At 47.8% G+C, this 22032-nt stretch overlaps 1 long non-coding RNA gene and 1 pseudogene across 2 annotated transcripts in view; one reads left to right on the forward strand and one right to left on the reverse strand.

The window, feature by feature from the left end:
• The first annotated feature begins 2760 nt into the window (after positions 1-2760).
• The window catches only part of LOC146185410 (uncharacterized), a 38537-nt gene continuing 19265 nt past the window's right edge, over positions 2761-22032 (forward strand). For both annotated transcript variants that reach the window (XR_014707991.1, XR_014707992.1), the window contains exon 1: positions 2761-3215. This is a non-coding gene — a long non-coding RNA (uncharacterized LOC146185410). The remainder of the gene's footprint in view (positions 3216-22032) is intronic.
• LOC146185411 (uncharacterized) lies at positions 19225-20313 on the reverse strand (annotated as a pseudogene).

Raw genomic sequence — 22032 nt, forward strand, 5'->3', positions numbered from 1 at the left:
GTTCCACGTAGGTTCCGCTTATAAGTGGGACATTTTTCAAAGTTCCTCTTGCAACCGGAACATATGTGCAACCAGATTAAGAGTGTGTATATAGCCACTCGTATAGTGGACCAAGCTTCTCGCTTGTTTGGGCTAAATTTGCATCCGTACTCATAGCTTTCAGAACATGTGTCTGGTTTAACGCCACATAACAATAGTAGGTGTAATGTTAAGAGATAAGAATCGTGCAGAGTGTGTCAGAAAAATAACTCAAGTTAATGAATTTCTGGTCGAAATCAATAAGAATAAATGGGCGAAAACAGGATAACCGATGGTCGCAAATAGCAACAAATTGAATTCCAAGGGAAGGAAAGCGTAGCATGGGGCGACAAAAAATGAGGTGGAAGGATGACGTTAGTTTGCAGGTATCAAGTGTATGCAGCTAGCACAGGACCGGGTTGATTGGGAGAATATGAAAGTGGAATTCGCCCTTCAGTAGGTATAGTGCGGGTGATGATGCTGATGATTATGGTGAATATAGGGCTACTTACGGCGCCTATCAAGCTGTCAAAGTCCTGCGAGGTGAGGATGAAATTCCTCCGCAACCACCATAGCTTTTGTTAGCGCTCGCTGCGTATCGCAATTGCCCGAATGCAAGACTCAAGAACGCATCTTCCATCCCGAAGCCTTTTGGCCAAGGTTTCACACAACGAGTGGATAACAGGTCTCACCTGCCGCAGTCCCCCTAGGAACCGACAGACGTGGATCGACCTCATGCGGCAGCGCTCGGCGCCAGCTTTATCGTTGTCCTCAGCAATGTAGAAGAGAAAGGGAGGGTAAGAAAGAGAGGAGCATGTGTCCGCCGCAGAGGTCCAAAGCGCCGCAGCCGTAATCGATGATTACTGCGGCGCGCGGTGATTAAGAACCTTTCTTCGACTGCCTCCCGGCGACACCACCTTCTTTTGTGTCGGTGTTCGCGCGCGACAAGTCTTTCTCGCTTCTTCTCCCATCTGTCCGACTCAGCGCAGCTCGCGTTGTTCCTATAGCGTACTGAGAGACCGATCGTCGAGTCTCTGGCGTTATGTTCCCGCAATTCGTTACGTTGCTGCTGAACCCAAGGTTGTTGCGGCGAGCTTCGTTTGAAAAGCGTAACAGGCCACGTATACCACACCTCACATCATTGTTCTTCCCTTCGCTACTTACATCACATTCGACGCCTTTGGGCCTAGCGATCCTGTTACACTTATCCTGTCTGCCCGACTTGACCGTATCGCATGACCGCATGTTGTTTCATGAGCAAAATGTTATGCCACCTACAATACACCGCGCCGAAAAGCAAGTGGACTAAGGGCGCATTTAATGTGCTAACTCGAGCACAGCCGGGTATCATGGCTGCCTGGTGCGTTCGTCGAAGTGGGAAACCACTGCTGCATTTCGGCATCAATATTGGTTCGGACAACGCAACACATGGTGTACTATAAAAGAGGTAAAAAAAATAAATACACAAAAAACAAACGAACAAACGAATTAATTAATTAATTAATTAATTAATTAATCTTATGTCGTGCGTGGCGTGCAAGGAGACCGACTATCACGTAAGGAGACGGACAGAATAGTAATATTTCCTTCAATGCCCATACCCTGCTAAAAAGTGGAGCTCGTAGTAGGACAGACCCACCTGATTCAAATTTGTTGGCGTTTTTATTCATAAATTTGCTCTATTCTTGCGACAAGAGCAACCTGTGACTTTGTCAGAAATATCTGCAAGTCCTTTAACTGCGCCTGGAGAGCATACGTAACAGAAATATGACCGCTGCACGCGTATTTGAATGGTTTCGTTATAATTGGAGTCTTCTCTATTTTTTTACTTAATTTGTTGCATTACTTGAAGCCATGGATCATTGATAAATTAACATGCAAGAAATGACGCGATCTATGACTACGTCATGCGAGCAGCAGGAGCAAGCGTAGAAGGCAAGAGCAGGGGTTTCACTTGTTCCTTCGTTTCCTAAGTAAGAATGCTCCAGAGCATGCTCTAATAGTTTAGTAACCGGTTTTACATCTTACTCAGCACCATAAAGCAGTGGTCGATTTCACTCGATCATCAGCATTCCATTTCAACACCATATTGTCGCTGCTAGTTGCCGGTATTATTTTCCGAGTACATTTAACCTTCTGCAACATATCGTTCACTCCTTGCTTCTTTTCAGACGTGTTCGATACAGTAGAGTCAATATTAACCCCACTCGCTCTTCAGTACGCGCGGTCCTCCATGCCGTTTGAAAAACCTGATACAGTTTCCCGCCTTTCCTTTGCACAATTTCAGTCAGCCGTGCGCTCCCTTCCCGCCAGCTTTAATAACGGAGAGGACGTGAAAAGAGACCCAATTGTGCGCTGGCGAGTTCGTTGAATGAGGAGCTGGCAGTGCAGAAAAAAAAAAAAAAGAAAGGAGAGAAAGAAAGAAAAGAAATAGCAATGAGGCAAATGAAAAATAGGGCGAGGGCTAGGCGCATGTGTGTCGCGCGGGCAAAGCAAGGCGATGACATTGGAAAATAGAAATGAAAGGAAACGGAGCAGTGCGAGGTTGGTGGGGGTGAATGGGGGTGTGGGGGTGGGGTTCCCAGCGCCACCTAGGGATCGTCCGTGGCATTTCCCACACGCTGGCCATCCGTCTCTCTCCTACCCCGTGTCCTGGCTCTCCCTTTCTCAGTTCCTCCTATCTCAAGCCCTCGTCACTCTGTACATCTCCCTCGTACTTTCACTCTCTCCCGAGCTTGCGTCAGAGTTCGAGCTCGCGTTACGAACAGCGGCGAAAGTGTGTGCGTGCGTGTAAGCCGTGGCAGCAGACGCGTCCCCGCGCGCGCGATGAGGCACGCTCGTTGTCTCTTCATCGTCCCGGTCACTCGGGGCTCGAGAAAGTGATGTTTCCTGCACGTTTACCGCCTCCCTCTCTGTCCCCATCCCTTCTGTTTTTCTTGGTTCTCCCATCAGCGTGGTCTGCCCAAGGAGAGCGAGCATGCATGGACGGATAGACGCTGAGCGCTCCCGCGGGGATTGAACCGTCGCCGCCACCGTTGCGTGCTTGCCTGCCCATCCGCCCACACTCGCTTTCGGCGTGCGTCGAAGCAGCCGATGAGCCAGCCGGATGGCCCGCATCGCCGAGACGTCACCGCTCGCTCTGACCGGACGGACAGACGATGCTCATGGCAGAGTGATCGTCTACTGCTCTTCTTCAGGTTCGTACACAACGTGGTTTTATTTGTTCGCCTGCTTGTGTGGCTGCGATCAATGCTCGACCTGTGGAATAGGCACTGTTTAAGCTGTGCTGTGTAGCCCTGACCTCGTGGGACTGCATTTTCGGGAAGGGTGAAATAGGGATTTTCATTCATGCTCCGATAGTGTGTGTGTGTGTGTGTGTGTGTGCGTGTGTGCGTGCGTGTGTGTGTGTGTGTGTGTGTGTGTGTGTGTGTGTGTGTGTGTGTGTGTGTGTGTGTGTGTGTGTGTGTGTGTGTGTGTGTGTGTGTGTGTGTGTGTGTGTGTGTGTGTGTGTGTGTGTGTGTGTGTGTGTGTGTGTGTGTGTGTGTGTGTGTGTGTGTGTGTGTGTGTGTGTGTGTGTGTGTGTGTGTGTGTGTGTGTGTGTGTGAGCGAGCATATATGTATATATGTCTATATTTTTTAAAGTATGACGAATAAGTAGTTTGTAATTGTAATTATAGCTCAGCTATCTATACTGATGTTTTTCTTTCACTGTTCGAAAACAAAAACAAAAAGTAATATCGCCGTTACAGTCTTCTGATCGAAAAATGACTGAAGAAAGTATATTCTCAGTATCGATCTATGAGTACCAACGTTTTGCGTGTGTGCGTACGGCAAGTGTAAATAACGGGATTTGTACCTATATAAGCAGCTCTTCACGTGCGAAGGTCCAGAGTCTGGCAAAAGTTGCTTTACTATGACGAGCTAAGCTTGCTTAAACAAAATTGTCAGCCGGCCTGCAACCGATGACGTGTAAAGAGTGAGGAGCTGTTTGTTAGGCAGAATCCTCCCTTACAGAGTACGCATTCTAGTACACTCATTGGCCTTAGCAAGAAATGACGTCCCCGTTGTTGTGCTGGCGATGCACTGTACGCAAAATGCTTCGCTCGTGAGAAATGCATCTTCTGCGTCGCTGAGCTGACATTTTAATATAACCTAAACACAGATGTCAGAGCTACTCTCAAAGTTGCAGCCTTCGTGATCAAATGTTGTCAGCTCAGTGACGGAGGAAGGAGGAAAGGAAGGGGGTTAACCCTTAAAAGGAACGGGTTTGCTACCCTGCACTGAGGGAAAGGGATGAGTGGATATACAAGTTATAAGGGAGGGATGGGTGAAGTTAGTACAGGCACATCACAGACATGTCACATCACATCACGTCACAGTCATATCACGTAACGTAACAGCGAAATCTAGCCCAATATGTCAGTGAGCTGGCAACAACTGAGTCTAACCTAAACACAGTTTAAGGGCTGCTTCTAAGTTGCAACCTTCGTGATCGGGTGTAGTCAGGTCAGTGAATCATTGAACAAGCGGTGCGAACATGCGGCTCTGCCCAACTGAGAAGCCGGATGAAGTGTCTCCTGAGAACTCTACTGACGCTGCGTCTGGATATAAACCTATGCTACAGTTCGCATGGCGCACATGGCTTCTGGCGTAGAATAGGTTCATTCGCAAACCTGTACGTCAGTTTTGTTTTCATAGTTGCGTTTTCAAGGACCATGGCTCCGCCCTTTGAGGACACGAAGTGAACGCGTGACAGAGTGCGAAAAGAAAAGTTCGGAAAAGAATAAGCCGGTAGTAGCTGGCTGTCTCAAATGCTAGGGGGCCGTGACGCGAGGACTGCGCGCCCCACAAATCTGGAGCAGTTCACACGGTCCTGCACTCGCGGACCAACGAAGCATACGGCTGCCTGACGACCGGAACGAGTTTCCGAAAAAACCTGACGTCATTGAGAGACAGCGCGTCACAACTATGGCTTATAGGTGATGGCGGCACTCCATTGTACGCTCTCGTAATGCGCCGAAATTTCTTCCATTGAGTGAAAGTCCCACTCAGCCCTTTCTGTGCTTCAACCTTACCTTTCTTTGGGCTACGTTCCAAGCAGTTTAAAACACAGCAGAAAGCTAAACGTAAGAAGCAGCATTCACGGCAAGAGGTGAAGTTACTGAGGCGCCCCAAGATGGGCAGGGGAAGAGGGTGCGGCTTGTGCGGCTTATGTGGCGGAAAGCGCGGTAGACGCGGGGCCCACATTGCGACCGGCGGATTTAGCCTCATTGCGCTCATTGAGAACCGCTCGGCCGCCGGCCTTGGACTCGTTGCTGTCTGGCGAAGCGACAGCGCGTTCGCTGACTCGCCCCCGGTCGCCGGGTGGTTTGTGTACGCCGCTGCAGCAGCAGGCGCATATAAGCACGCACGTGTGAGTGTATGTGTGTGTGTGCGCTGTACTACTTCCCGCCGCCCCATTGCACTACATCGTCATACTGCGGCTTTTTCTGTGTCGCACAGCACATATTTCATTGCGCGATGCTCAGCTTGCCGTTTCCGTTGTTTGAGGCGTCACTGTTTCCGAGAAGAAATGCTTAGGAGCGCGAAGGTAGACGGCCCCATGTGTACTCGGATCGCATAACGCCGTAGTGATTTTTCGTGACGAGTGCCGTAGACTGACTGCACGGAGTCCTCATCTGTGGGCAGGGGGCCGCAGGCTTTTCAGCTGCTTTGAATAATCAGTGCGTTGGCTTGGTTTTACAGAGTAGCAAGATTCATTTCACTTTGCCTATCTAACGATACCGTTTGAACTGTGTGCGCGCCCTTGCACGACCTTGATACACGTTGTCAGGTTCCTTTTTTTTTTCTTATTAGCTTACCTTTCCTCCCTGCTTGAGTCAAGTGGAACTACAGAGGTACGCCACGACACCAAGCTTAAGCTGAGCAAAGGCTGCGGCTATCTTTCTTTAAAGTCCATGGCGGCCTGTTGATAGAGTACAAGAAAGAAAGCAGATAGCTGAGGAGCGTCTTCACTGACAACCAATAAGAAAAAAAAAAAAGGATATCTCGCTCATAACAGTTTCGTACCCTTTATTCATTTGGCTAAGGCAAGGAAGCAACTTAATTGGCAGGCTGGGTCGTTACCTCTACGCACTGTGCGCCCTGCACGAAAAATTGATAAGATCATGAAAACCTATATTTGTTTCCCACATCTGAGTAATTACTTTGTTTTCCCGCCAAATGTCTCGCCTGTGGCTTCCTCTACACTGACGTCAATCAATATCGCCGATGATAAAAAGCTTCAGCTTGATCTCACGAAGACCCACTTCCAAGCAGCTTGCGTATCGGGTTCGAAAATCTTTTTTGTTTATTTTCTTTAGAATGCGACGTACGTTGCGCCAGCAAATATTTACTCGGTGGCTTTAGCGCCGTGACTCTAGTACAGACGTTCTTTGCCTGGCAATAAAGTTTTGTCTGCTTTCTCCGTCAGTGCCAGTCCATATTTTTCAGTCATGATTGCTGATTAACAAATTGCAATGCTAACTCACTTTCCACGCTCCTTGCGCTTCCGACCTTGTAAGTCGTAATTATCGGACTTCCCTTCGCGCTTCTCGTGCGCATAGATTAGTTGTCGCTATATCTTGCGTCCTCCATATCGCGCTCGTCACAAAACCGTTTTTCTTGTCGTTTCTTAGAAGCCGTTTGCCGCTTGTCCGACGCCGCTTGTTGCAGGCTAGCGGGAAAAAAAAAATAATAAAAACACACACACACAAAAAAAGAAGCACAGCCCCTCTATAGAGGGTTTCCCAGGCTGGCGTCATCATCGCCAGGCGACGGCGGATGATTCTGCGCCCGCTCTGGTCTGCATCTTTCTGCGCTCTTGTTATTGACACTCATCTTCCCGCCTCGCGTTCTACGGCCTTGTTTCCACAGGGACGGCCGTCTGAGCGCCAGCGAGCGTTAATTCCTCGCGATCTCTCTCCCAGCACAATGCCACAAGCCTCGAAGCTTGTTTTTCGTGAGCCACGGCCCCGAAGTTTCGATTTAGCATTTCTTTTTCTCAGCCATGTCTATTGTGTCATTTCAGTGTTACGCACGGATTATATCGTTCTTTTTTCTTCTTTTTTTCAAAAAGAAAGAACAGAAGAGAACTGAAGATTTCTTATCTGACGAAATTCTTGCAGACTCTCTTTCTCTCTCTTTCACTTTGTCGGTTCTTTTTCTCCTTGCGTGCGCGCTCTGTCCATGAATTGAAGGCAGCCGTTGCGCTAGCGAGAGCAGGCTAAAAGGGTCGCGTTTCCTGCAGCCATGCCTGCAGCCCCCAGTCGCGGCCCTCTGCGTAAAGTGATAGGGCATGGAGGCCCAGTTATCTTCTTGGAACACACTGTGCCCATCCTACCATGTCCCGTCTCCGACGCTCTTCCCCACACGTCGCCTTCGCTCTCCACTTCCACTTTGATTTTTCTTCTTTCTTTCACGCCCTCACCCTCTCTGTCTCTCAATCGTGAGCTAGTGTGCGTATGAGTTTGTTTTTTTCTCCTTACATCTATTTCATCGTACTTTCCCTCGCCAGCATTCGAGCTGCTGGCCCTCTTCGTTCAATCAGTGCCATTCTCCGCAGTGCTCGCGTTTTTAAGTTGCACTATTTTTTAACTGCAAGTACAATGTTCAACGTTCGTGCTTTTCTCTTCTCTTTCTGGACCCTTTATTTCTCTCCTCCTTTTTCCTCTGCTTTCTGCGTACGCCTTCCCGCCTCTCTTTTGTTCGTCAACATCGGATCTTTCACTCTTTTTAGCTTTATCGCTAGGAGCAGACAGCAGGCGGCCCACTATCCGGCGGAAGTAGGATCGCGGGCACTAGCGGAAGTTCGCCCAGAAGAAGTCAACGTCCTGTAATGGAATAAGAATTATACGTAGGCGAAGACTACCGGATGTACACGCTTCGGCGCCTGAATGCCAACTAATTAGGCGAGTGTATGCGGTAATAGCACTGAAGTGCCTTTTAGGCGAAGAATGGGGACAAGTTTAGCGCGTCCAGACCGATCAACCTGAAATAAATTTCATTCGGCATAGCACGTAAGGGACGCATCACACTGGGATCCCCAGCGTTTGCCCTTATTGTACCTTTGTCAAAGGTTTAGAGCCCAGGGGGTCCGTTTCTGAGCCACTTCGTGCGGCTTGTAATGCATTACCAGTGTTCCGAATCTCTTGACGGTAAGATTTTTTGTCCTACCCCCTCCAATGGGAAGTACGTCCACTAATGCTGAATCAGCGCCACTGCACAGCTCAGCACCAGGCCCCCTGGGCCCTACACGTTTGGCAAAGGCTGTGCCTATACACTTTATAGGAACAAATTCGGTCTGGACCATATGAACGAGTCGTGAAGTTCGAACCCCAGTGACGTCATGTACCCACCGGTTTGCAACGGGCACGTGCTACCCCTTGGTCCCCTGTTCGGCTTCTCTGGAGTGGAATGCTCGGAATACGGTTATTCGACCCCACCTTTTTTAGATGAAAACCCCTTCAATCATGCTGCTCAAGATGGATCTGAATGTGAGTTAGTTGGTTCGTGGCGCAAGAAACATCAGCCAACTAGGAACAACACTTGCGAGCACACTAACGCAGTTAGCTTCATATCTCTCTCCTCAGTGTGTTGTTCCTATTTGGCCATTGTTTTTTTTTTTTTTTGTTTTTTTTTGCACCACGGCGCTCTGGACAAAGCTGCACCTGTGGCAATAAATTACATCATCGAATTTGGCCTAGGTTGGATATCAGTGATTACATCATGCCAGTCTGATAGCACTTCGTGTGTTTTACTACGCTCTCACCACAGGAAAAAACAAGTCACCAGGGCACAAACAAGGGTATACATAGGAATATCTTTGTTGCACTAAACCACCGAAAGTTTCTCATCGTCGACCCCGCCGTACATCGAAATGTATGGAGATCCATGTTTATTTCGGTCCGAACGCTGTGCATTGCATGAACGATAACGAAGTGCTCGATCAAATTCCTTATCGCATTTCTTTTCGCTTAGCGTCACGGTGTAGTAGCAAGGCGTCACGCACCTTGAACGCATAAAACGGAATATACAGCTTTGTTCTATCGGCTGGCGCGATACCCGCCTGTAAAGGACGCGGTGTGCGCTCTAGACATAGCACGTTGTATTAAAAATCAAATCCTAGCAGGTGAGCGAGAAGATTTAAGATGAAAAAGATAAAATTCCTAGGCGTTTAATTACCGCCGCGAAAGGGCAATGACCACTTTTTTATAAAGCTTTGTAACGAAATCCCGTTCGTATTTTTCGTTCGAACAATGTCCCCTGTGTTTTTCCTTCTCGTCTCAATTGTTCGGTCCGTTTTTTATTTGTCCTGAGTGGTATGGCAGCCTTTGCGGTTGCGTGGCACATCTTATGTGATACCGGAATGTTGCGCCGCCCATTCAATAAATGAGCGCCGTTTAGGCAGCGATTTTGTTTTCAGACGGAACTATGGCTGCACTGTACAATGATAACTAAGACAAGACATTCTTTGGCGAAAGCTGGTTGTCCCTCGCGGTCGTTACCAGCGTACCAGTGGCAGTTACCAGCGATAATTACGCTTTCCTGTCAGTATTCACTACAGCAGCGAACGTCATAAAATGCAGTTTAGGGAGTCTCTTGTTAAATGAAATGAAACGGAATAAAAACCTTTAAAATACCATACATTTCGTCTCACAAGCTGTTGCTGTTTGCATCACTGCGAAGGGCAGGGGCGACCTGATCCAATCAGTATCATGCGCACTACAATAAGTAATTGTGCTCATATGCGCCTCTCGCCGCACGTGTGCGTGGGGGGGGGGGGGGGGGGGCACAATTATTTATTATAGCGCCCGGAGGCAGAAGGCACTAGGAGCAGAGTTACCTAATATAGTCAGCACGATCTTGAATGGGCCAGGGCTCCCTGCAAACATCTTGGAAGACGAAGTACAGGCGTACAGTGTGATCTCAGCGCGCTCAGGATTCCTAAGGGAAAAAAAAAAAAAAAAGAACGAATACAGCATCTCTTGTACGCAAGCTCCCATGTTCCGTGGTGCCTTGATGACGCAGCCGTACAGTTAACTGCGCGCATATTTAGGCACCAGTGGAAATTAGGACCATCGCTGCGGGCTGCACAACGGGCAGTAATACCAAGGCCTACTCTGGTACACGTGCGTCGCGCTAGCTTGTGCAGCTTGTGACACAAGGAAAGAACCACGATCTGCACACGCAGGCTTTTTGGCCATGGACGCCGAGTCACAACCACCTGTCGAACCCGAACGCAGAGCAGCGCGATGCATCACCGCTTCCGGCTGACAGGGATCGCGGCGCTCTTCCGAAGTGAGAGTTACATAGCAGGTGCTAGACAGAGGTGTGTCCTCAAGTCAGCTCATATTGCATTCAATGCTGGTTCCTCGGCACTGATTATTAATTGAACAAAAAAAAAAAAGTAAGGACCAGATAAGCGGTCAATGTCTTTAGCATATCGGTGGCGGTTATTATCATTTCGCGTCCCTCATGTGCTGGAACCTTTGCGATGATCGCTCGACGGCTTTTAAGAACTATGTTGCGAATAAGATGGGTTCACTTTAGATTACAGAGATGTGTCACAAAGACAGAGCAGCAGTTGACGCTTTTAATTGAGCAAGTTGGTACCGCCTTCCGAAATTCACAATTGCTGGCGCATATAAAAGGCGGGAGCGGGGCACCAAGAGGCATCACAGATGGTATCGTTTTTCCTCTCCATTTACGTGTTACGAACACGTTTCCTAATGAGCCAACAGTTAGAAGTTTCGCAGGCAGAGATAGATAGAGGCTGTAGATACGGAAAGAAGCGGACATTTCGACCCCAGGGGCGTGTGCCTGCGTATGCTGCATCCTGAGCACTGGGGAACCAAGAAGCGAGGCATAAGAGTCAATGTTATTAGTATAACTAGCCCTGTTCACCTGCATGGTTGCACGAATGGTTTTATGTGTGTTTATTGCACTTTGAAAAATATTTCTGCCCTCCGTGAAGCAATTCCTATTTGCCTTGGCAGTACTGCTATATGAATAATTAAGGGAGATCGCGGGCACTCAAAGAAACATCGAGGAAGAACAAGGGTCAGCACAGGATAAAACCTCGATCTCACAAACAGCTGTCGCCACGTCCCCACAACATTTCCCGCTTTTTTTTTTCTTTTTTGAATGTGGCATCTTTCATTTCACTGGAAATAATATAACAACAACTTAGCAACTGCAAAAAGATAACTGCAACAGAGAAATTAATAACAGCGCCGTGGGTACACGTGCACGCAGCTGGCGAACATACGTCTGTTTTTTTTTTTTTTTGTTTTTTTTTTCACATATATTTTTGAACGCATCTGATATGGGGCTGAGCAGAACTCCTGCGTTGGCGCAGTCAGTGTATCATTGAATTGGAACGGCGAAAGCGGTTTGTGTGGAAATGGAGCAAGGCAGCGAAACAAAACAAACAAGAACTCTTCTCTAGCAAACACTGTACGAAATCACGGACGGCAACTTCGCTGACACCAGCGTTCGTGGAAGAGTACGAGCGAAAAGGAGAGCGCGAACCTTGAGCGGATGCCGGCTGCAGTTTCATGCAAGGTTTGATCTTCTACAGCTATGCGATGACATCATAACTAAAAGGAGCTAACCCAAGGGGGAGCACTTGATTTCGTTGTACGCAAAAAACTGGAGCAATGCGCGTAGCACTGTCCTCTCCCATACTGCGCTATCGACAAGAAAGGCAAAGTAGGCCGTCCTGCTATTTCACAACAGCTTCCTGCTGTAATGCTTGCTTGCGTTCAGTGGTGAAGATCGCTTGATTCTCGGCATGTGCGGTGTATGCAAGCAACGGTGTACAACCTCGCCAGTCAATACTTGTTGCGCTAGCTAGAATGGCACGTTTTCTTTCGTCCCTATGCTTTATCACGGATCCGAATAGGCAGAATACTCTAAACGAGTACAACGGTTGCTTGTTTGAGAGTCGTTCATTGAATCCCGAAGGTTGTGATATGTATACGTGCAATATCCCCTGACATCCTGCACTTCTTTTTTTGCTTAGATGACTTGATGCCTTCCAGCGCTAAAGGGATGGAAATCGCTTGTATACGTCGGTTGTATCAAACCTTTGTGTTATCGTTTGTGAGTTGGTAGGCTCTTGTCACAGCATACACTACGCCGGGAGGGACCCTGACCTCAAGCTATCTGTCACATTGAATGCATTGATGTTTGCGCAATGTATGTACCTTATTCTAACCGAGTGAATGGTACCTAGTGCTAAGAGTTGCACAGTCACGTTTTATAGTGAATCACAAATTGACCTAATACAGTTCAGCGGCATCTTTCGCTAGTAAATGTTTCTTTCTTGCCAAAGCGATCTTTCGCCGAGTAGTCGCTGCGTTATCATAGCTTGTGTATATATATATATATATATATATATATATATATATATATATATATATATATATATATATATATATATATATATATATATATATATATATATATATATATATATATATATATATATGTGTGTGTGTGTGTATATATATATACACATAAAACAAAAGCATTTTACACGCTCAAAGTGTCTTTTTATTTTTTTTTTTTTCCTATTCAACTACCATTTCACTCGAGCTCATACACTACGGTCTCTGTCTCTTTGCATCGATAAGAGTCCTGCAAGCCCAGAAAAAGAATACAAGGAGGAAGGGTGATATAACCTACCTATCTCAGTGGCTATTTCTGAGCGGCCAGTATATTTACTGGTGGAAAGCTGCACGTCATGCGTGGGCGTTCTAAAAACTTCGAGTATGACCCGCCGAGTTGGCGCATTGCTTACGGCGCTCGACTACTGTTCCCAAGGGCACGGGATCGAATCTCGGCCTCGGCGGCCGCTTTTCATTGGAGCCGAAAAGCAAGGCGCCCGTGTGCTGTGCGATGTCAGTGCATAAAGAACACCAGGTGGTCAAAATTTCCTGAGTTCTCCACTACGGCGTCTCATAGGCTTAGTCGCTTTGGGACGTTAAACCGCAACCCAAACCAAACCAAAATAAGAACGATGGAGATGTGTATTTATATCAGCAGAGGGCCCCGGCGATGTGACGAAGCAGAGCCGTTTGAGCGATACAGTTGAGGTCGCATACATCGATGGGTAGACACAGTGCAGTCAAGAATCGAAGACAAGCTAAAAAGAGGTAAAATATGCTCAGTCATAATTTCTCCTCTACATACAGTATACGAAACTCGCAACAAGATTGCGCCGCCACGTCCTTGGTGACGAGCAAGTACCATCATACTTAGCTGCAATGTTCTGACTCAGAACGCCTCCGTTGTTCACGCAAACCACGTTGTTGGTAGATGACACGGGAACGAAAACTCCCAACCATCAGTATATAGGACGCAGGAAATGCGTCCCCTTTTGCGCCCATCAGAAAAGCAAATCTTCCGAAGGCGTCCCTTTAGGTTCCAACCGTTCCGGCTCTCTCGGGCTGTTCGCCATCCCCTTCAGAACATGGCATCGCCGGTGGCGATACTTAGTAGCGTCGCGAGTCCAATCGAAAGGCTCATAATTACTACTCCCTACATTGCAGGGTGTCGCGCAATCTCGTTGTCCCGTGCGTGCGCTTACGCAATGCACGCTGTACACGTCCGTAACGGGAGCCCATCAGGCGCGCTATAGGGGGCACCACTCCACACATAACAAACGGCAACACATCTGCCAAGTTCCGAAACGAGTTTGCTAAATGACGCGGCTAACTCGGCTGCGGCCGATGTGCCCGCACCGACGAGGCGCGCGCTCCTGCTATCGGGAAAGCCCGATTCGGCCGCGCCGCCGCCGCCGCGCACTCATTCAAGCCTCGTTACCAATGTGCCGACGGTCGCGCCCTGCGAGAGGGCGACGCCATTAGGCCTAAGCAGCAGTAGTGGCCCCCATCGCCGCCAGACATCCCTTTTCTGCCGAGAGAAGGGGGCCCCCTCCTAATTCGATCAGGGCCGTCCGTCTTGATAGCGGCCATTCGTAAACTGTTGCAGTCCCGACGCTCGACCGACTAGCAAGCCGTGCACCTCGGTGCCGGTGGGCGCTCCTAACGGTCGCCTACGAACGTCTGCTGCCTCCTAAAGCAACGCTCCGCGAGCCGCTCTTATTCTCCTCAGGAGCCAGTGTTGCCCTATTGGCCGGGCCGTCGTGGATAAGTGGCCTGTAGCTTCCCCCTTTCCCCATCTGTTTCCTTTACTCCCCCTTTTTTTGCTCGGTTGGGTTTCGCTCCCGGATATAGGCGTGTTCGTCTGTCAGTTATGGGGATTCAGGAACGATCGGTCCTTATATAAGCATTGGTTCTTGAGCGTTTGCGTGGTATAAAGAGCCTGTGTACGCATTCGCGGGCGCTTTTCGGGCGCCTTTGAGAAGCATCTTGTTGGCGATTCCGTCGAGGGCAAGGGACTGTAGCGCCACTGTAGTGCTATCAAGAAAGAAGTGCCTGGAAACCAGGCAGGCAGCAACTGCAGCGTATCTGACTTGGGATCAGACTCGGCAAAGAACTGCGCTGCACTTTCAATGTGAATACATGCAGTAGAAATGAGAAATCCACTCCACATTTTATTTCCCCTCCTATCTTATTTTCTTTTCCAAATTTTGTGTATGGGGATACCCTCTTCTACTTTCTCGGCAAGTGTAGCCATTTATAAAGATATCGCGTACAGCGTCAAATTTTCAGTTAGCTCCCGTGATGGTATTGAGAAATGTAAAATTTGAAATTTTGCACTAGATACTGATGTTTTTACTGGCCTGTGTAAATCGTAGCGTTTTTCCTCATTTTCAAACTTCCGGCGCAGTGCTGTCAGACAGTCCTTCTGGGGCCATTTATTCAGCGTAAGACGGTGACATTGAGTTCCTGTGTGTGCCGTGCGGGGGCTTTCCATTAACATCGTGTGTGCAGCGTCAAGCAGCCGCAAACTCCAAAGTAACCGACCTTTTTTAATGAGGACTTAGTCAACGATATTGTGTCGCTTCATTAGTACTCTACATAGCTGAAATGTGCCGATCATTGACAGCAAAAAAAAATTTTTTCTTTTTATTGGAAGGGGAACACGTATACCCTAGATAATCTAAACACTCATTCGAGTGTCTTCTGGAGCAACACTAAATGTAACGTTATAAGTGCGGCACGCTGACCAAGCAAATTGCTGAACACGCTAGACACTCTCGGAGTCAGTGCTGACATGGGTCGTCCAGAAGGACGGCCTAGTGTTTCAAATTATTCAATACAGATTTTTCTCTAAAATGTCGTGGAAGGTATGCCGGTGTGGTCTGTAAAGGTGGACATTGTTTGCAGTGTGGAGTGCACTGAAAAACTAAAAATCACTAATCAACTCTTTTGATGATATGCCACAACCTTATATTGAGAAACTGAAGCGTTTTAACACTGAGGGGAAGTCGAGTCGATAAAAACTCTTAATCGGCGCTTGGTATCGGAATATTGAGCCTCGAGAAATACGCTTTTTATGGAACGCTAAATTGGCTTTGCCGCAGTACACGTGATATCGTGATATTGTCCTTTGCGTGATACCATCACGAGAATCATGCAAACGACCTTTACGTCATTAACGACGTAAACTGCATCTGCATTTTGATGAAGCGGCATCAATTTTTTTACAGTCTATAGTGTGGGAAAGCCAACCTAAGAGCTTCCAAAATCCTTTTTTTTTTTTTTTTTTTTAAACGCTGCATATTGCAAACAACGATGCCGATTATGAAACTTCTAAACGGAACCCGCCTTCGATTTTCGCTTCAACTTCGTGCCTTAATCATGAGCCCTGAAGCGAAAAGTAAGAAAGTGGAATGCCTTTTTCGCTAAATAATTTTTTTCTGTTACACCCTGCCAAGTCCGCCCTATCGCACATTCATCCTGCGCAGACCGCAGTGAATTATCCAACATCGTTTTTCAAAGACAAATCAGCGTTGCATAATTTAGAACACCTTGTATATAGCTATTAAGAATCTTCTTAGAGCAGTTTCCATGCAGAAAAAAAAAAAAAAAAAAAACGTAGCCGGTGTTTAACTCCGTTTGAACCGATCAAGACGAGCGAAAGCACTGTTTTGCATGGTTGTGCTAAGCGGTTTAGCATTTAGAAGCTGGCACTGAGTTTGGCAGTGTTAAATGTCTTTGCTGTACGGCATACAGCTGGAGTTACATGTGTCATCGGTTCGAATTACTGTTGGAAACTAGCATTCAGCTTGACTAATCGGTGGATGCTGAATGGGAAACGAAATGGCATGGCACACCTGAGCGCTTGACGAAGAAAAATTTCGTTACAATTTACTGACACCGTACGAGCAAATTCCGAGCCGGAGGCGACAGCCGGGAGGGGATTCGCCACACTGGCATCTGTTGCACGTGCCGCCGCCCAACTTGCTGCTTTGGTGGCTGGACAACGGCTGCCTCCACAGTTGCTATGGCAACCAGCAGGACACAAGCGAAGTTTTTGCTCGGCTCTGATGGTAGTATGAGTGCACTAAAAATGCAAATTGTAAAATGTAAAAATGAGTGCACTAAAAAAACGACAGCAAGCCTATCTGCTACTGATTGTAAGAAAGCTCTGCAACGATCCATTAGGTTATTTACAATTACTCATTTCTCATCATACATTTTACAACCTTTAATATGCAAAACATCGTGTCCTCATGTCACTAGCACTGTGACGTCTTTCTCATAATGTCCAAAAAAGCAAGCTTTGCGACTCATAAGATCTTGTGTCATACAATTAAAGTCTGGACGATTGATTTTGAGTGATGGGATATATCACGCAAATCTTATGTTCTCATTGATCACCTGAATGATCCCGATTTAGATGGAAGTTCAGTATCACACAGTCTATATGATATAAACGCCAGTTGTGTGAGAGCTGAAGAAACAGGTGACATAAGATGTTGTATGGCTATCGATATCACACAATTGTATGTGATTTTAAAGAAAAACTATTTGATCTTTGTATGACATCACACAAGAAGATCATATTTATCACACACGCATATTATTTAGATCAAACACATCATTCAAATATCACATATTTTTCATACATTGATTACACAGTTTTTTCAAAAGAGTGGCATTGTATTTTCGAAGAATATCTTGTGGCCCGTCGAAAGTCAAAGGCAACCCACATTTATCACGAGTTCAAACCGTCGAAAGGCGTACTTTTCACTCGGCGATCCGGACTTGCATTAGCCAAGGTGCATGGGGCCCCAACAGCGCCCAACAGTCACCTAGATATCGCGGCACTGAAGCATGCAGGGACCCTCATTGAAATACAACAAAATGCCAGCAGCGAGAATGTTCCTTTAACTGCTTGGTGTGCATCGAATAAATGGCGTAGGTTAATGCTTCGATTCTGCTCGCCACTATTGCACGTGTGGGGTCTTGCGTTTTCGGACAGAAGTAAGAAACACCCCTTGAGACTTCATGATGTATAAGGGTCTTGTGGGGTTGGAAAAAAACGTCAGAAATACGAGGAAATACGCTTCAAAAGTGTGGTGCCGAAGACGACGCTCTATTTTCTCACGCACGAGATTAGAGCGACCTTTGAATGAAAATGCTCCAATGTTTGAGACTGCCTATCAAAAGAAACATGCGTCTATCACCGGTCCTAGCATCATAAAATACGCCCGTAACATTGAGCAATAATAAGCGATTGATATCTGCACCTATATTTAGTAGCCTGGTTAAATGTGTGCACCGTAACGACTCTCTCTGTTTTCGTCAGGTCTCGTCCTGTATTTACGGAAACTGTGTCCAGGACATCATTTGAAGATCTAAAAGAAAACAACAAACTCTGATTTAAATTATTCCGAAAAAAAAAAAAAGCATTTATACAGCTAGGCGTGAACTTCGAAAAACTTGCTCCAACTATACTAGTATTTGAACCTAAGTGCAGTATATTGTAACTAACCTTTTGTTCCATTACTTTTGTTCGTAACTGCCCAGATCCAGCTTTGATATCAAATCTCAAGGGCCCACGCTTGCCATTTTGTAGGCGCAGCTGGGTCCTCGCGGAAAATAACCACGGTATCGGATCACGCTATTGCTGCATCTCTTTACTAAAGGAAGAAAGCAATGTACTCGAAAATGTCCTGTCAGAAAACATGGCCCCCAAAGAGCGTAGATGATACGCATCAAAAAGAAACATCTCTTTTGAAGTGCTCATCTAAAGGCTTGGGTAAACAATGCACTCATTTAGTTTCAGACACTTTTTGCAAGCATTTAAACATTCCTTTGAATGTTTCTTAGATCTGTAAGGGGGTAACCTAGCGTACTTTTCTCGATATATTTTTATCGTTTCGAAAATACCCCGTTCAAAGCCCCGCCGGGGTGGTGCAGTGGTAATGTTGTTGTTGTGGCTGTAGAAAGAAAGAAAAGAAAATGCACGGGCCTGCTACTGGCTCTGTAGCTGAGCCACCTCCGCTGCCTCGTGCGGACAGAAGAGAAAAATAGACAAGAAAGAAAAGAAGAGGGAGAGAAAGACGCGCGCCGCAACAACAGCCGTCGTCCACCACCACCGAAGCGGTGGCGGGTGCAATGACGGCCTACAACAGATAAAATTCAGTGGCTGGCTAGCCCCCGCCGCAAGCGGCGTTGACTTACCGTCCCAACCCCGTAGGGCCAGGAACTGCCACCCTTCACCACCTCCGCCTCCTGCCGTGCAGTGGTAAGACGCCCGACTACTGTGCCAGAGCACCCGGATTCGATCCCGACCGCGGCGGCTGCGTTTCGATGGAGGCGAAATGAAGAGGCGTCCGTGTGCTGTGCGATGTCAGCCTTTCTATCTCCCTCTCTTCATTCACTCCCACCTTCCTCCCTTTCTTTACGGCGTGGTACATGTATCCGCGGAGGATTGAGACAGATACTGCGCCTTTTCTATTCTGCAAATCAATATCAAATGCCGCTGATGCCTGCTGTACCTAGTGGTGTTGGTTGTACTAACGGCTCCTAGACATCTGGATCTGCTTCTGTTTGCTGTGGTGCGGTGTTCGAGGTAACAACAAATGAAAAGCGCCGCACGGACGTCAGGATCGGACGCCCGACGGTGTCAGCTTCGTATATGCATGTATGTGTGTGTACAACTTTTATTTCCACCAGAATGGAGGCCCCCTACTCCCCGCCCCCGGCACGCAGGCCTAGGAGACGATGGCCGAGACCTCCGCAATTAGCGGCAGACAAAGAGGTCTTGGTTCCTTGCGGCCTCTTCCGCCAGGCGGATGGCTTGATTCTCAAGACTTGGGTCCTCGCTCCGCAAAAGGGTTTCCTAGTCTTCTCTACTAAGTATTTTTGTTTTAGCCCCTGGGGAGCTAGTGGATTTCCAAATTACATGGTCTAGGGCCCCTTTCTCCCCACATTGCTTACATTTATCGTCCTGTCTCTCAGCTGTCTGGACGTGATAGGCCCAGACTGGGTGGATGTAATTTCCTGCTTGTAGACGCCGCCATGCGGTCGCCTCTGTTACTCAGACGCTTATCCGGGGGTGGAACCAGCTTTCTGTTTTGTCTATAATTTTCGACTATTTCTGTGTAATTTAATGGACGTTCGTCCATGTTCTAGCAATCAGGTGGCTCCATGGTTACCCGGAAGTAGGGATCTCGGGCTAACTCGTGTGCCGCCTCGTTACCATGGAACAAAAGCGTGCGCTGGAGTCCATACTACGCTGGCTTTTCTATTCAGCTGTTTTCCGGTCAGGATTCTCACTGCTTCTGGTGCGATCCTGCCCTTTGCGTAACTGTAGATAGCTGTTTTGTTGTCACTAATTATGAATTGTGCTTCCGTTGTTACACAAGCGAGCGCTATCGCAACTTCTTCAGCTGTTTCGGAGTTGCGGCTTCAGATAGTGGCTGCCAATACTGAGGCGCCTCGGCCGTTGACTACCGAGGCTACCGCCGCACCCGACTTCCCACTCGCAGCATCAACGTATGCAACTGCCTTGCTGTCCAGTGACTCGAGGCGTCCGTGTGCTGTGCGATGTCAGCGCACGTTAAAGTGGCTCGAAGCGCTTTTTGAGTGCTTCTGCTCTCTTTTGCCTCCTTTCCGCGTTGTTTATGGGGTGCATGTGTCGAGGAAGAGGGGAGATGATTAGCTTATCTCGGTATATCTGTGAGATGCTCGACTTTTGTTGCATCCCTCTGTCTGTCTGCAGTCATACTATATTTAAAATGGCTCTTCCGGTAGTTGTCTGGCTTAGCTTTTCGAGTTGCGACACTCTGACTGCCTCTGCTATTTCTTCCCACGTATTGTGTACCCCCATAGCGAGCAGCCTCTCTGTGGATGTACTCATAGGTAGGCACAGGGTCCTCTTTATGCATCGTCTAATGAGTGCTTCAAATTTTCTTTTTTCCTCTGCTCTAAGATTTAAGTATGGCGTAGAGTAGCTTATGCAGCTTATGACATATACCTGCATAAGTCTGATCAAGCTCCTTTCTTTTAAGCCTCGGCCCTTCAATGTTATTCTCCTGAATATGTTTAGGACTTGTGTAGCGCATCCTTCCAGTTTCTTTAATATTCCGTCGTTGTATCCGTTCTCTTGAATATATAGCCCTAAGATTCGTATTTGATCAACCTTTGGTACGCACATTCCTTCCACTTTGATATTGAATTCTCAAATTTGCTTGTACCTCAACGATTTTGGGTTGTAGACTAGTACTGATTTCTGCGGTGATCACGAAAGCCCCCTACTAGCCGCGTAGTCCACTAGCATAAAGAGTCGTATATGCATGAATCGCCCGGTGACGTCATGACCTGTCGTGACGGTACATCGCGCGCCCCTTGTCGAACACAACCAGCATTTCATTGAACGCATCAAAGTTCACCGGCGTTCTGTAATTCGTTTACAGAAGAGGAAAGGCGCAGTATTTGTCACACGCGAAATCCCGCTATCATCCTCACGGTAAACAAGGGGAATCATGAAGAGCATTTGACGGTCCGGGGCGTGGCAGAATTGTTAAAGCGCTGGGCTGGGAATCCAAGGGATGGAGGTTCGGTTCCCGGCGCAGACAAGGTGTAATAATTTATTTTATTGCGAAAGCAATACTGCTAGCACTTCGAGCCTTTGGCGTGTCGTGGCGCCTCCATACATGAGCTTTCACGTGACCGTGTGACGTCACGCCAGACGGAGAGACGGGGCTCCAGATCGCACCATCGGATGGTGGCGGTGAGTCCTTACAGGAGCCGCAGCGGTGACGTCACGCCATTTTCACGTGACCGTGTGATGTCACGCCAGACTAAGAGACGGGGCCCCAGCTCGCGCCATCGGATGGTGGCGGTGGAAGTGGAGTTCCTGGCCCTACGGGGTTGGGACGGTGGGTCACCGCCGCTCGCGGCGGGGGCTAGCTAGCCACCGAATTTTTATCTGTTGTAGGCCGTCATTGCACCCGCCGCCGCTTCGGTGGTTGTGGACGACGGCCGTTGTTGCCAACGTTGGTTGTTGCTGCGCGCGTCTTTCTCTCCCTCTTCTTTTTTTTCTTCTCTATTTTTCTTCTGTCCGCACGAGGCAGCGGAGGTGGCTCAGCTACAGAGCCAGTAGCAGGCCCGTGCATTTTCTTTTCCTTCTTCCTACAACCACAACAACAACATCGGATGGTGGCGGCGAGTCCATACGCGGCGCTGTGTCGCAGCCGAAAGAGGGCGCTCGCTGTTTGTGACGTCACGCTAGGAGGATAAATGGGGCTGTGGCTCGGCTTCTCGCAGTAGTTGGGGCGCAGCCGCCGAACAAGGCGCAGCGAAGGGTATTGCTTTCGCAATCTTCCAGGCTTAACCAAGCTAAGCCTTCAGCCAACTTTTTTAGCTCTCGAAAGCGTGACACCTCTGATGGCAACCTTCTACTGACAGGCTTCTGTCGACAACGATGAGGCATTAAATGCTTTCGCCTTCAAACCGTTTCATTTGTTAGTCAGTGCCCGTGTGTATTTCTCTTTCCTCGTGTGTCCTATTAACTGTGCTGCTCGTATACAGATATGCAATACTAACT

This window comes from Amblyomma maculatum, chromosome 6, assembly GCF_055883805.1.
Source record: "Amblyomma maculatum isolate TAMU_Amacu chromosome 6, ASM5588380v1, whole genome shotgun sequence".
In the NCBI taxonomy this organism is placed as follows: Eukaryota; Metazoa; Arthropoda; class Arachnida; order Ixodida; family Ixodidae; genus Amblyomma; species Amblyomma maculatum.